We start from the raw sequence: 9,988 nt of genomic DNA on the forward strand, positions 1-9,988 counted from the left end.
CTTTAAACCACAACATAAATAATAAAAACAGTTTTATAACAGTTTGAACAATTGACACAAGTTTGAAAAAGTGAAGATTTGAGATACCTTGTTTCTAGCGGCCTCTCTGGCGGTAAGATGTAATTGCTGGCGAGCCTGTTCTTGCAGAGGCTCCATCTTGTCACGTTCACGGTCACAGTGTGTGTTGACTTTTATTTAATTTTTTTGCTCTATGGTGAACTCTATTAGCACACATTCACCTTTCTAGTCCATCCCCTATATGTTACCTTCTTAAAACCACACACACACACGTGTTCCTACAACAAAACGCAGCATGAAAAGGCACCGTTAGTGACGCTGGCAGACCAACCGCTGTCAGCAGCCTTACTAATGTGTCGGCGTATTTGCATAGGGAGGTAATGTCGCCACGGACACGTATATTGTAATACTCTGCAAAAAGGCAAGTACAAGTGCTTCCATTAGTGGGTCATATGATCAATCACCATTGTTTTAACTCACTCTTTTATTGTCGTTTTGACAATTAACTAGATCAAAATCTTATGGATTATACCTTAATGCCGCCTGCTCTCTCTCTCTGTGGAACAAGAATCACTAGCTTCATTTTAATTAATCTTTAATTTCACAATTCCTATCCTATCAGTGTAAAATAGTGTTTTAAATATCAGCCTCATTACACAGCTCCTTTAAAAGTTAAAAAAAAAAAATGTCCATTTTGGCCCCATTCTGTGTTATTGTCATATTTTATGCCTTCATGCTGTGTTGATATTTACTCTTCACTTCTTCACAGCTGAGTGTCTGTGCTCCTCTTCTTCCTCCCAACATGTCTCTGTCTCCAGCAGCTGTCTCTCTCTAATGGCCACAGCCTCTCTGCTCCACCTCCGCTCTCTTTCTAGCCCTGCCACCACTGTCACAGCTCACTGTCACACACGGACGCTGCTGCCCCCCTCTGTGTCTCCGTGGTATAATTATTATAACTGGATTGTATGACATTGACGGACATCAGGGGTAAATAGGATAAAATGGTGACTTGGAATAGAAAGATAACCATGACGGCTGTAATTGGCTATAATGAGAATCCTGGTAAAGATGTGAGCGGTGTGATTATGATTATAATTGTAGTGATGATGTTACAAGGTGTGTTTTAATAACTTCAAAGCTGATTGAACGTACAGCCAGCAGCCAGTGAACTTAGCTCAGGATGACCAAAGGCCCCCGGCCACTGCTGTCATTGGAAATGCCCCGTGACTGTGACTGAAAGATCTGAAAATGGAAAATAGACCTTTTCAAAGATGTAAACATAAACATCCCAAAACAGTCCTAGTTTATTTCCTGTTGCAGTGAATGTGAATGACATCAGCTGACAGGAAGTTACCAAGGACCAACGTTGTTGCCTAGAAATGGAATTCCGTTGAAAAGGTCTATAGGAAAAAATGAAAAAATGAAAATGTTGACCAAACAACACGTATAATTGCACACCCTACTACTACTGCAGGCTAAAGCCAGCCAGAACAAGCTCCGCCAGCCCAGAGCCCAGAGCTCAGAGCTCAGAGCAGAAAACCCATCTGGATGCCCATATTTCTGGTATTTTGATGTGTCAGAACCAAAAATGACCCCGGATTTTGTCTCAGAAGTCTGGTTTTACTTAACTTAGCTTAGCATAGATTGTATTACCTTTGGACAGAGTCAGGCTAGCTATTTCCCCCTCTTTGCAGTCTTTGTGCTAAGCTAAGCTAACGACCTGCTTCATGTTTAGAATACAAACAAAAAGTGGTATTGATCTCATTCAACTCTGCAAACAAGTTGATAAGCATATTCCCCAGTAATATATATGAACTTCTTGATATTGTGTTCCTTAGTACAGCACATATCATCAAGTATTCTTAAGCGAACGCTGCTCACTTCAGTCAGCATCAGTTGGGGCTGAAGACTAGAAGTTTGAAAGTGAAAAAAAGTCTTAATCAAAATCAACAGATGTCTGTAACCAGCTCCTTACCTCTCTGCTGGAGGCTAGTGGTGGTGTAATAATCATAGCCATTGACATAATTATAAATAGACATATATCTGTTATTACTGTGTTTGCTCTGCAGTTTTCTAATGGGGGAATTGTTGGGTGTCTGTAAATCGTAGAGTGTGGTCTAAATAGAAAGTGTCCTGAGATAACTTTTATGTTGATTTGACCCTATAAATGAATAAAATTGAATTGAAACGAAGAAAATCTAATTTGATTATTGTTCATGGAGCTTCCTCTGCTTCTGCAGCTCGTCGCACTCGTCAAAGCAGTGTGAGGGAAAAAAGGGACAAATGTAATAGCTTCCATGTCTTTTTCGCTACATGCATTTTCCATACGTTATATAACTGCCATGACATTTTCCTGACATCTCAGTAAGTCATTTCACTCTGATAAATCTTAAAACGCCGCACTCACGCCCTCGATTTCCTCACAGCAACTGAACACACAACTTAACATTTCTCCTTTTTGCTTCATTAGCGCCGCCATCAGAACGATGATGACACCAAAGAGGATGGGGATGGTGACGTCGATAATTAAGATGATGAAGGGCAGGTGCAGGTCGTGCGCTGGACCTTCACAGCTTAGGTGCAAACACAGCTGGTTGCTAGGTAACGGTGTCTGCCGGGGGGTCCTTGTAAGGCATGGAGCTGAGGTGAGACAAGGGGTCGACACAACTCTACCTTCAAACCCCACAGCGTGCTAAAAATAGACCAGGGGTGTGTGTGTGTGTGTGTGTGTGTGTGTGTGTGTGTGTGTGTGTGTGTGTGTGTGTGTGTGTGTGTGTGTGTGTGTGTGTGTGTGTGTGTGGAAAGCACTGTGGAGAAAATGATGCATGAATGGAATAAGTTACATCAAGTTTACGGAGAAGGATGTAGGAGAAGATTTGGGCGAGGTTGGCCGAGTGAAGGCGTAACGCCGCTGTAACACGAGCTTCTTTCTGTCTGTCTTCTCTGAGAAATCTTCATCCCCTTCTGCCTTACTTTCCCCATGCACACACTCACATACACACCCCATCTCCTTTTATAAAAATACCCAAGGACAATCCTCACTATTAATAGGAAGTGTTGTCAACTGGCTCTGGAGAAATGAGACCTTCTGTTCAGCTAACTATTTTTGCGGCCCTTTGTAGCCATGACCTCTTACACTGTCAATTACGTTCATTTTCCAGACTATCAAAGACGATGAACACAAAGAGAAATACCTCTCTTCCATGCAATCCTAAATGGTGTGTCAAAAAATGTTATGAACTAACCATAACAAAAGTTTTTCTTACTGCATTCAAATATTTAATCTGCTCACATGTTTTCTTTTCCTGAAAGGCCATGGCCATTGTTTTCACCTCTCAGTGCCCATCGTAGGCTCCCACAGAGAATTGTTCCAGCGCAGCAGTGATGGACTCAGTGTTATATTATTTACTTGGCTCTTCTTTCACCACTGGGCTCTTTTGGTTCCAGCTCCGGAGCAGTAATCGAGCTCCACGCATACTGCGGGTGATTTATGGGCCCTGGGGTCACCATCATGTAGTCCTGCCCTCAGCTATGAAGTGCTGCAGGGATGATGTATTTTTGTAGGCCGACACGAATGTTAGCCCTGGTTCCCTCAACAAAAAAAGCCAACGGGACGTTTCCATTGAATTTTGGATTACTGCAAAAAATAAGCTGTTTGGCAAACAAAAGATTATGATATTTACAGGTTTTCTTCAGGAAGATAATATTCACAAATGAACAACACTTGAATTTGAAAGTGTGAATTCACATGCCAAGAAGTATAACGCTAACTTTAGGTTATGTAAGAACTACGCTGCAATCACATAAATAGCTACCAACGGATTTCCCCTGTTCAGCATGATAATGTACATGTAGTCTCATTTAGCAACTTGTTAGCAGCCGCCTTTTATGTAAAAGCTTCAAAATTCACTAGGTGAGCATTTACTAATGGATTTTACGTGACAATCTCTTTAGCTTTTGTTCAGCGCAACACTTCTGGTGCAAAAATGCAAACTAATTTCCAGTTTTTAGGACTCTTTCTTGCAGCACACTGTGCCCCGACCACCACAATCCTACTGCGTGTAGCCTCCGTCGTCTGCATCCAGGGTTCTTGAGTCAAAGCACTATGACAAAACTGAGATCCTGTCCACCTTGAGCCATTTGTCATCGGTTAATGAGATCTAGTGACGCCTCTTGTGCATGATATAATTTTAATATTTCAACCTTTAAACACTCAGATGGACCTGATCTCACAGAAATACGTAAAATGACAACGACCTCCTAACACTGCATTATGTAGTGCTGCAGTAAACAATTTAGCTTTAGGCCACAAAACTACTTGGTTAGGTTCAAATAAGTAAGTTAGTAAAATAACATAAGTTTGTAAGTGTGTTGCATCTGTAACGCAAGTCAAGGAAAAAATTCTATTACCTGTTTCTCTTTTGTTCAAGAAGCCTATGTAAGCTAAGTAGCTAAGCAGGGTTAAGTTAGCTACTTAGCTTATATAGGCTTCTTGAGCAAAAGATAAAAAACAGGTTAGCATAGAAACACTAACGCTAGCTGCTTATATTAGAGCAGAGAAAAACACAATTTATTCAATTACCAAAACAGCCTGGCAGCTACATTCACTGAGCGAGACTGAATGCTCTGTCACACTGGGACACCTACCTTTTTATCTTCATTCATGTTAACTTATACATCATGACTGCTACTGAATTGAAGAGTGCGTCACAGAGAAATGACCCTGAGAAGTGTGTGTGTGTGTGTGTGTGTGTGTGTGTGTGTGTGTGTGTGTGTGTGTGTGTGTGTGTGTGTGTGTGTGTGTGTGTGTGTGTGTGTGTGTGTGTGTGTGTGTGTGTAATTGTTATTGAAAAAATGACACCACTTTATCAATAATTACTCGGCTTCTCTACAGGGACAATTAATGTATCCTCCTATTGATGATAGCTGTTATGGTGTGTGTCCGCGCACGAGTGTGTGTTTGTGCGAGTGTTTGTGTGTGTGTGTGTTTGTGCGAGTGTGTGTGTATGTGTGTGTGTACCCCAGGAATAGTGCTTGGTTTGGGACAGCACTTAAAGCTTAGCACCATTCCAGCTAGACACCTGTCACACACACGGACGGACACACACACACACGCGCGCGCACACACACACAGACACACACACACACACACACACCTGTCATACACATACACTCTGTCTGTCTGTCTGTCTGTCTGTCTGTCTGTCTGTCTCACACTCACACTTGAACATACTGTGACATGCTCAGAAATGTTGACACTTGTCTGCAAGGTCACATTTCTGTATTCTCTAACATGGCTGCTTGTTTTTCTCAAAACAGCCTGCATCTGTACTGCCAAAAGCCTCTGACAGACATTTTCCTTTGGCTGGGGTTTGTGTGTGCCCCTTTATGTTTTGTCAAAAGAGACATCCGTTGATAAAAAAAAAAAAACACCAATCAAATGCAGTTGAACCTGCAGCTGGAGCATCTTTCTATAAAAACGCTATAAAAGGCTAAAAGGCTATAAAACGCCTACGAGGCCTAACAAAGAGTCTGCCACAGCTGGTCAATAAAAACCACAAGGGTTGATTAACAGTGTTCTGTCCTCAACTTCCACGTCTCCCTCTCTCGACTTCATAGTGGACTCCCTCCATCTTGCTTAACACTCATCCGTCATGCTGTCATCGCTGCTGTTTCTCCAGCCCTTTGCACCCAGTCATTCCCACCCAGCCCGCGCTCAGGCCCGTATATGGCGGGGCCATCCGGCAGGGGAGCCACAGGGTTAAATATACTCTGATGCTCCGAGAATGTCAAACTCCTCCAGCTAACCTGCCAAAGAGAGATGCCCCACGGAGCAGAGGGGGGCATATGTGCTCATTGTCTCATTAACATAAGCATTTTCATCTAAACACAGTCTGAAATTACTTAGAAAAATAATGCACCGATCAAGGTAAAAGCCAATATCCACATTGAATCTGACACACAGTAAAATATACAGATAAACTTTGAGACAAAGTGACATTTTTTTCAGGAAAATATTAACTTAAATTCTAATGTTGCTCATATTTCCCTTAAGTTTTCTCGATGTAACTTAGAAGTTAGAATAAACTTTTTTTACTACGAACTCTCAAATTTAAGACATTATGTTTTATAGCTGCACCAGTGTCTTGTGCATAATGCTAAACACATTTCATTGTTTTTATTCTAGCCAGGATTTTTTGAAAAAAACTGAGGACATCACAACACATGCCCAAATTTGGAACAGAGGTCCCTTTTTTATAACTTTGGTCAAAACTATGTTTTAGAGTCCTCTCCATTCTGCCAGGAATAACAACAATTTAAAATCTAAGTATACTGAGTTTAAAAAGCACTTGGATAAAAAGTACTTGGATAATTACTAAAACCTTCAAACTTTCAGAAAAAGCATCTCAATGTCCAATTAAAAATATAGGCTCTGCATGTGTGAAAAGCATTAATGCCAGTTATTAAACACACCTGATATCAAATGTTTTATCTAATTTGGATTGGCTATAAATCCAGACAAGTCTCAACACTTCAACAAGTTATAAATGAAAGAGATTTAAAGGTGTAATACAAGCAGCACAGAAGCTGGTGCTGAGCCATTCACTGATGTCCTAAGTCTTTTAAAAGACTGAGGAGGAAGTGGCTCTTTATCGGTTTCTACACTCTCCTTGGACCTGAGAGAAGAAAGAAGGGGAGCTCCCTCAGACTGAGATGTGGTGACATAAACAGAGTAACACGAGATCTTGGAGTGTGTCCTTACTTTATGTTCTCAGCGACACACTTACTTAAGAGGAGCGCTTGGCCTTGGTTTACTTCCAGGAACCGTTTTTCGGGGCACGTGGCAGCAAAGTGATGAAGTGGGATCAGGAGAGGACAAGAATCACAGGCTGGTGAAACGGAGAACAGGCAGATTTCAGCCAAAGAGATAGTTGGGATGGCAGAAGATAGGAGTATATTCCCACATATGAACTGAGACAGTTATGATTAAGTTACCAGAGTTTACACATTTTAAATTCATGTTTGCAGTGAGAAAAACATTCTCAGCTAAACCCAGCCTGAAAAGGAGTGAAAGTGATGACACCAGCGTCTTTCTGAAAAGTTTAGAGCGAACTGTAAAAAAATGTTGAGTGTTAGTTGGCCCCGAATCGTAGTGAGGGGCTAAGGAACTGTTTTGCGTTGTGGACGGTTTGACCATGTCCTGGATGTAGGAAGGGCCTGAGCCATTCACAGCACGGTCGGCAAGCACCACTACATGGAATGGGATTCACGTCGGCACCTGAAGCCATTGCAGGGTACGGAGGAGCGGTGTAGTGTCCGTAAAAACTTAGCTTCAGTAGGTCGAAGACCAGAAGACCAGGAAGACAAGGCAGAGCATCTCAGTCTCGTCCAGAATGAGTGTCAGGCGGTGTACTTACATTCACCGAGAAATGTCAGACAAACATGCAGAGACTCCTGCAAACGTACAAAACCGTGGAAGGGATCGAATTAGTGTCATCTGCATAGCTGTGGTAGGAAAAGCCGAGTACAGAGGTAAGAACAATTGAAAAAAGACTGGCACTCAGAGAAAAAAAAACACTACATGGACTCGAGGGGGTTACGTCCAAGAAATAGACCAACAAACCCCTCGTTAATTGTAATTTTTATTCTTTATTTTTTGTATGTATTAAACAAATGAGCTTTAGTCAGGCTAGCTGTTCCCCCCGTTTACAGTCTTTGTGCCAGGCTAAGCTAATTGGCTGCTAGCGTTAGCTTCATATTTATCATACGGTCATGAGAGTGGCATCAATCTTCCTATTTAACTCTTTGCAAAGGAAGCAGATTTTCCAATCATTTTACACAATTCCTTTAACTGTGTTCATCTTAATGCTTTAAAAAGGTAAACTGTGTTTTCTCTTTTACGTGGTGCAACAGGAGAATAATGTAGTTGCTGTCGTGCATGTAAACGCTTTGCACACTTATGCTCACCTTGATGTAACCTTCAAGCCTCAGTGTTGCATCTAGGGGGGTCCTCGCCTGCAGGGTGTCACATTCTCAAACCTCCCTGAAAGAACACCGAAATTCTGCCATTGTGTCATAACTGCCTGCCTGCATGCACACTGCACTATTTATACCAGAGGAGCACAACTGCTGCTATAGGTACAGTTACAGTGGGGCACTTCAAACCCCAGCTGCCCTGCCTCAGCTAATAATACAATGCAGTATACGTACTACCTACACACACACACACACGCACACACATACACACAAACCACTGCTTGCTCTGCTGCTACTTCTGGCCCTCATCATCCTCCCTCAAAGTGTTTCCTGTATCTATCACAGTGATGAGCAGCCACAGGCAGGCAGTCTTGACGTGCACACACCTCCTACACCGATCCGTCTGCCAACAAGCTCTCACACAAACTCGTTACATCATCACAGAGCCTCTCCCTGTCCCAGTTCCAAATCATTATGCACATAATCACTTCAGCGGGAAGAGGAATGTGGAAGTCCACTGTCAAAACTTTAAGAAATGTTTTAAAAAGCAAACAAATAAAAAAGGCAAGACGATAATAAAGTGTTTTTATTGCACTTTTTAGGAGCCAATCACAGCTCCTCCAGCCTCTAAAGACACATATTTTATGTTTTGAAATATTAAAATAAAATGACCACAGACATTCAGTGCCTATAGAAAGTATTAATGCATTCATCTTTTATTATCTTACAACATTGAATGGAAGTAGATTTTATGTGGCCTTTAACAGAAAAAAAGCATATGAAAAGTTTTAAATGTATGATATGAGATTTTGAACAGGCTTCAGAGCACTGAGGGGTTGACAGCAGAGGACGTCCTGTGGTAGGACTTCTGTGTCCTCTCTCTTGTCCTAGGATATCCCTGGACTTAAATATCCTTAAATCAACAATCACAACAGGAAACATGACAACACATCAACCCTCGGTGAGCGATGGCACCTTGAAAACATCAACATCAACATCAATGTCAGCCCAATGAAACACCAAGTTATTTTTATTTATAGCTTTGTGGTGAATGTTGAGGTGCACGATACACATCAGCCTTTCCAAGTAATGCTCCCAAACTAGTGTTTCAAGAACTGCCTTCTCACCGTGCACAAACACTGTCACCCCGTGCACGTGTGTGTGTGTGTGTGTGTGTGTGTGTGTGTGTGTGTGTGTGTGTGTGCACTCTGCAGCATTAGCACTGCTGTGTATTAGCATTAGAGCACAGTGCTTAGGATGAGCCACAGCAACCTGATCCCAAAGGGAGATTGAGCTAAATGTCAGTGAGCCACCTTGAGCTTTGCACTGCTACAACCGGCCCACAACAGCACCACGGGTGAGAGGGGAAACACACAGCTGAGTGGCTTTAACCCAGACTCTAGCCAGGGGGAGATGGGAGCAACTATTGGGGCAGATAGAGGGAAGAAAACAACCGCAAGGAAAGAGATGGTGAATGTGCAGAGAGTGATGAAGAATGACACTGATGACAGATCGCGCTGGTCTTTTGATGGTCTTCACTGTCCCCTAATCATTCAGCGAACATTTCACACTGAGAATCTCTTTTCATTAAACTATTATAAACAAAAGCATTATGAACTGGTTGATCAAAAAGGCTTGACAACAAAAAACATCTAAAACAACATTTAGCTCTAATGCTCAGTCAGCCATTTTTGACCAGGTACATGTTTCATTACATTCTATATCATTGTTAAGTAGTGGTAGAAGTATTCAGATCCTTCACTTAAGTAACCGTGCCAGTACAACAATGTAATTATTCTCCATTACAAGTAAAAGTCCTGCAATCAAAATCTGAAGTAAAAGTACAGGTATTATGAGAAAAACTTACTTTATCAAACGTGAAAGTATGGTTTCTGCAGAAAAACTGGCCCCTGTGAGTGATGTATATGTTATATAAGTATTATATGTTTATATACGTTATGGTATTTTAGTCCAGTGTTCCCAATTTAGGGAC

Source organism: Echiichthys vipera (assembly GCF_963691815.1).
Source record: "Echiichthys vipera genome assembly, chromosome: 17".
Taxonomy (NCBI): Eukaryota; Metazoa; Chordata; class Actinopteri; order Perciformes; family Trachinidae; genus Echiichthys; species Echiichthys vipera.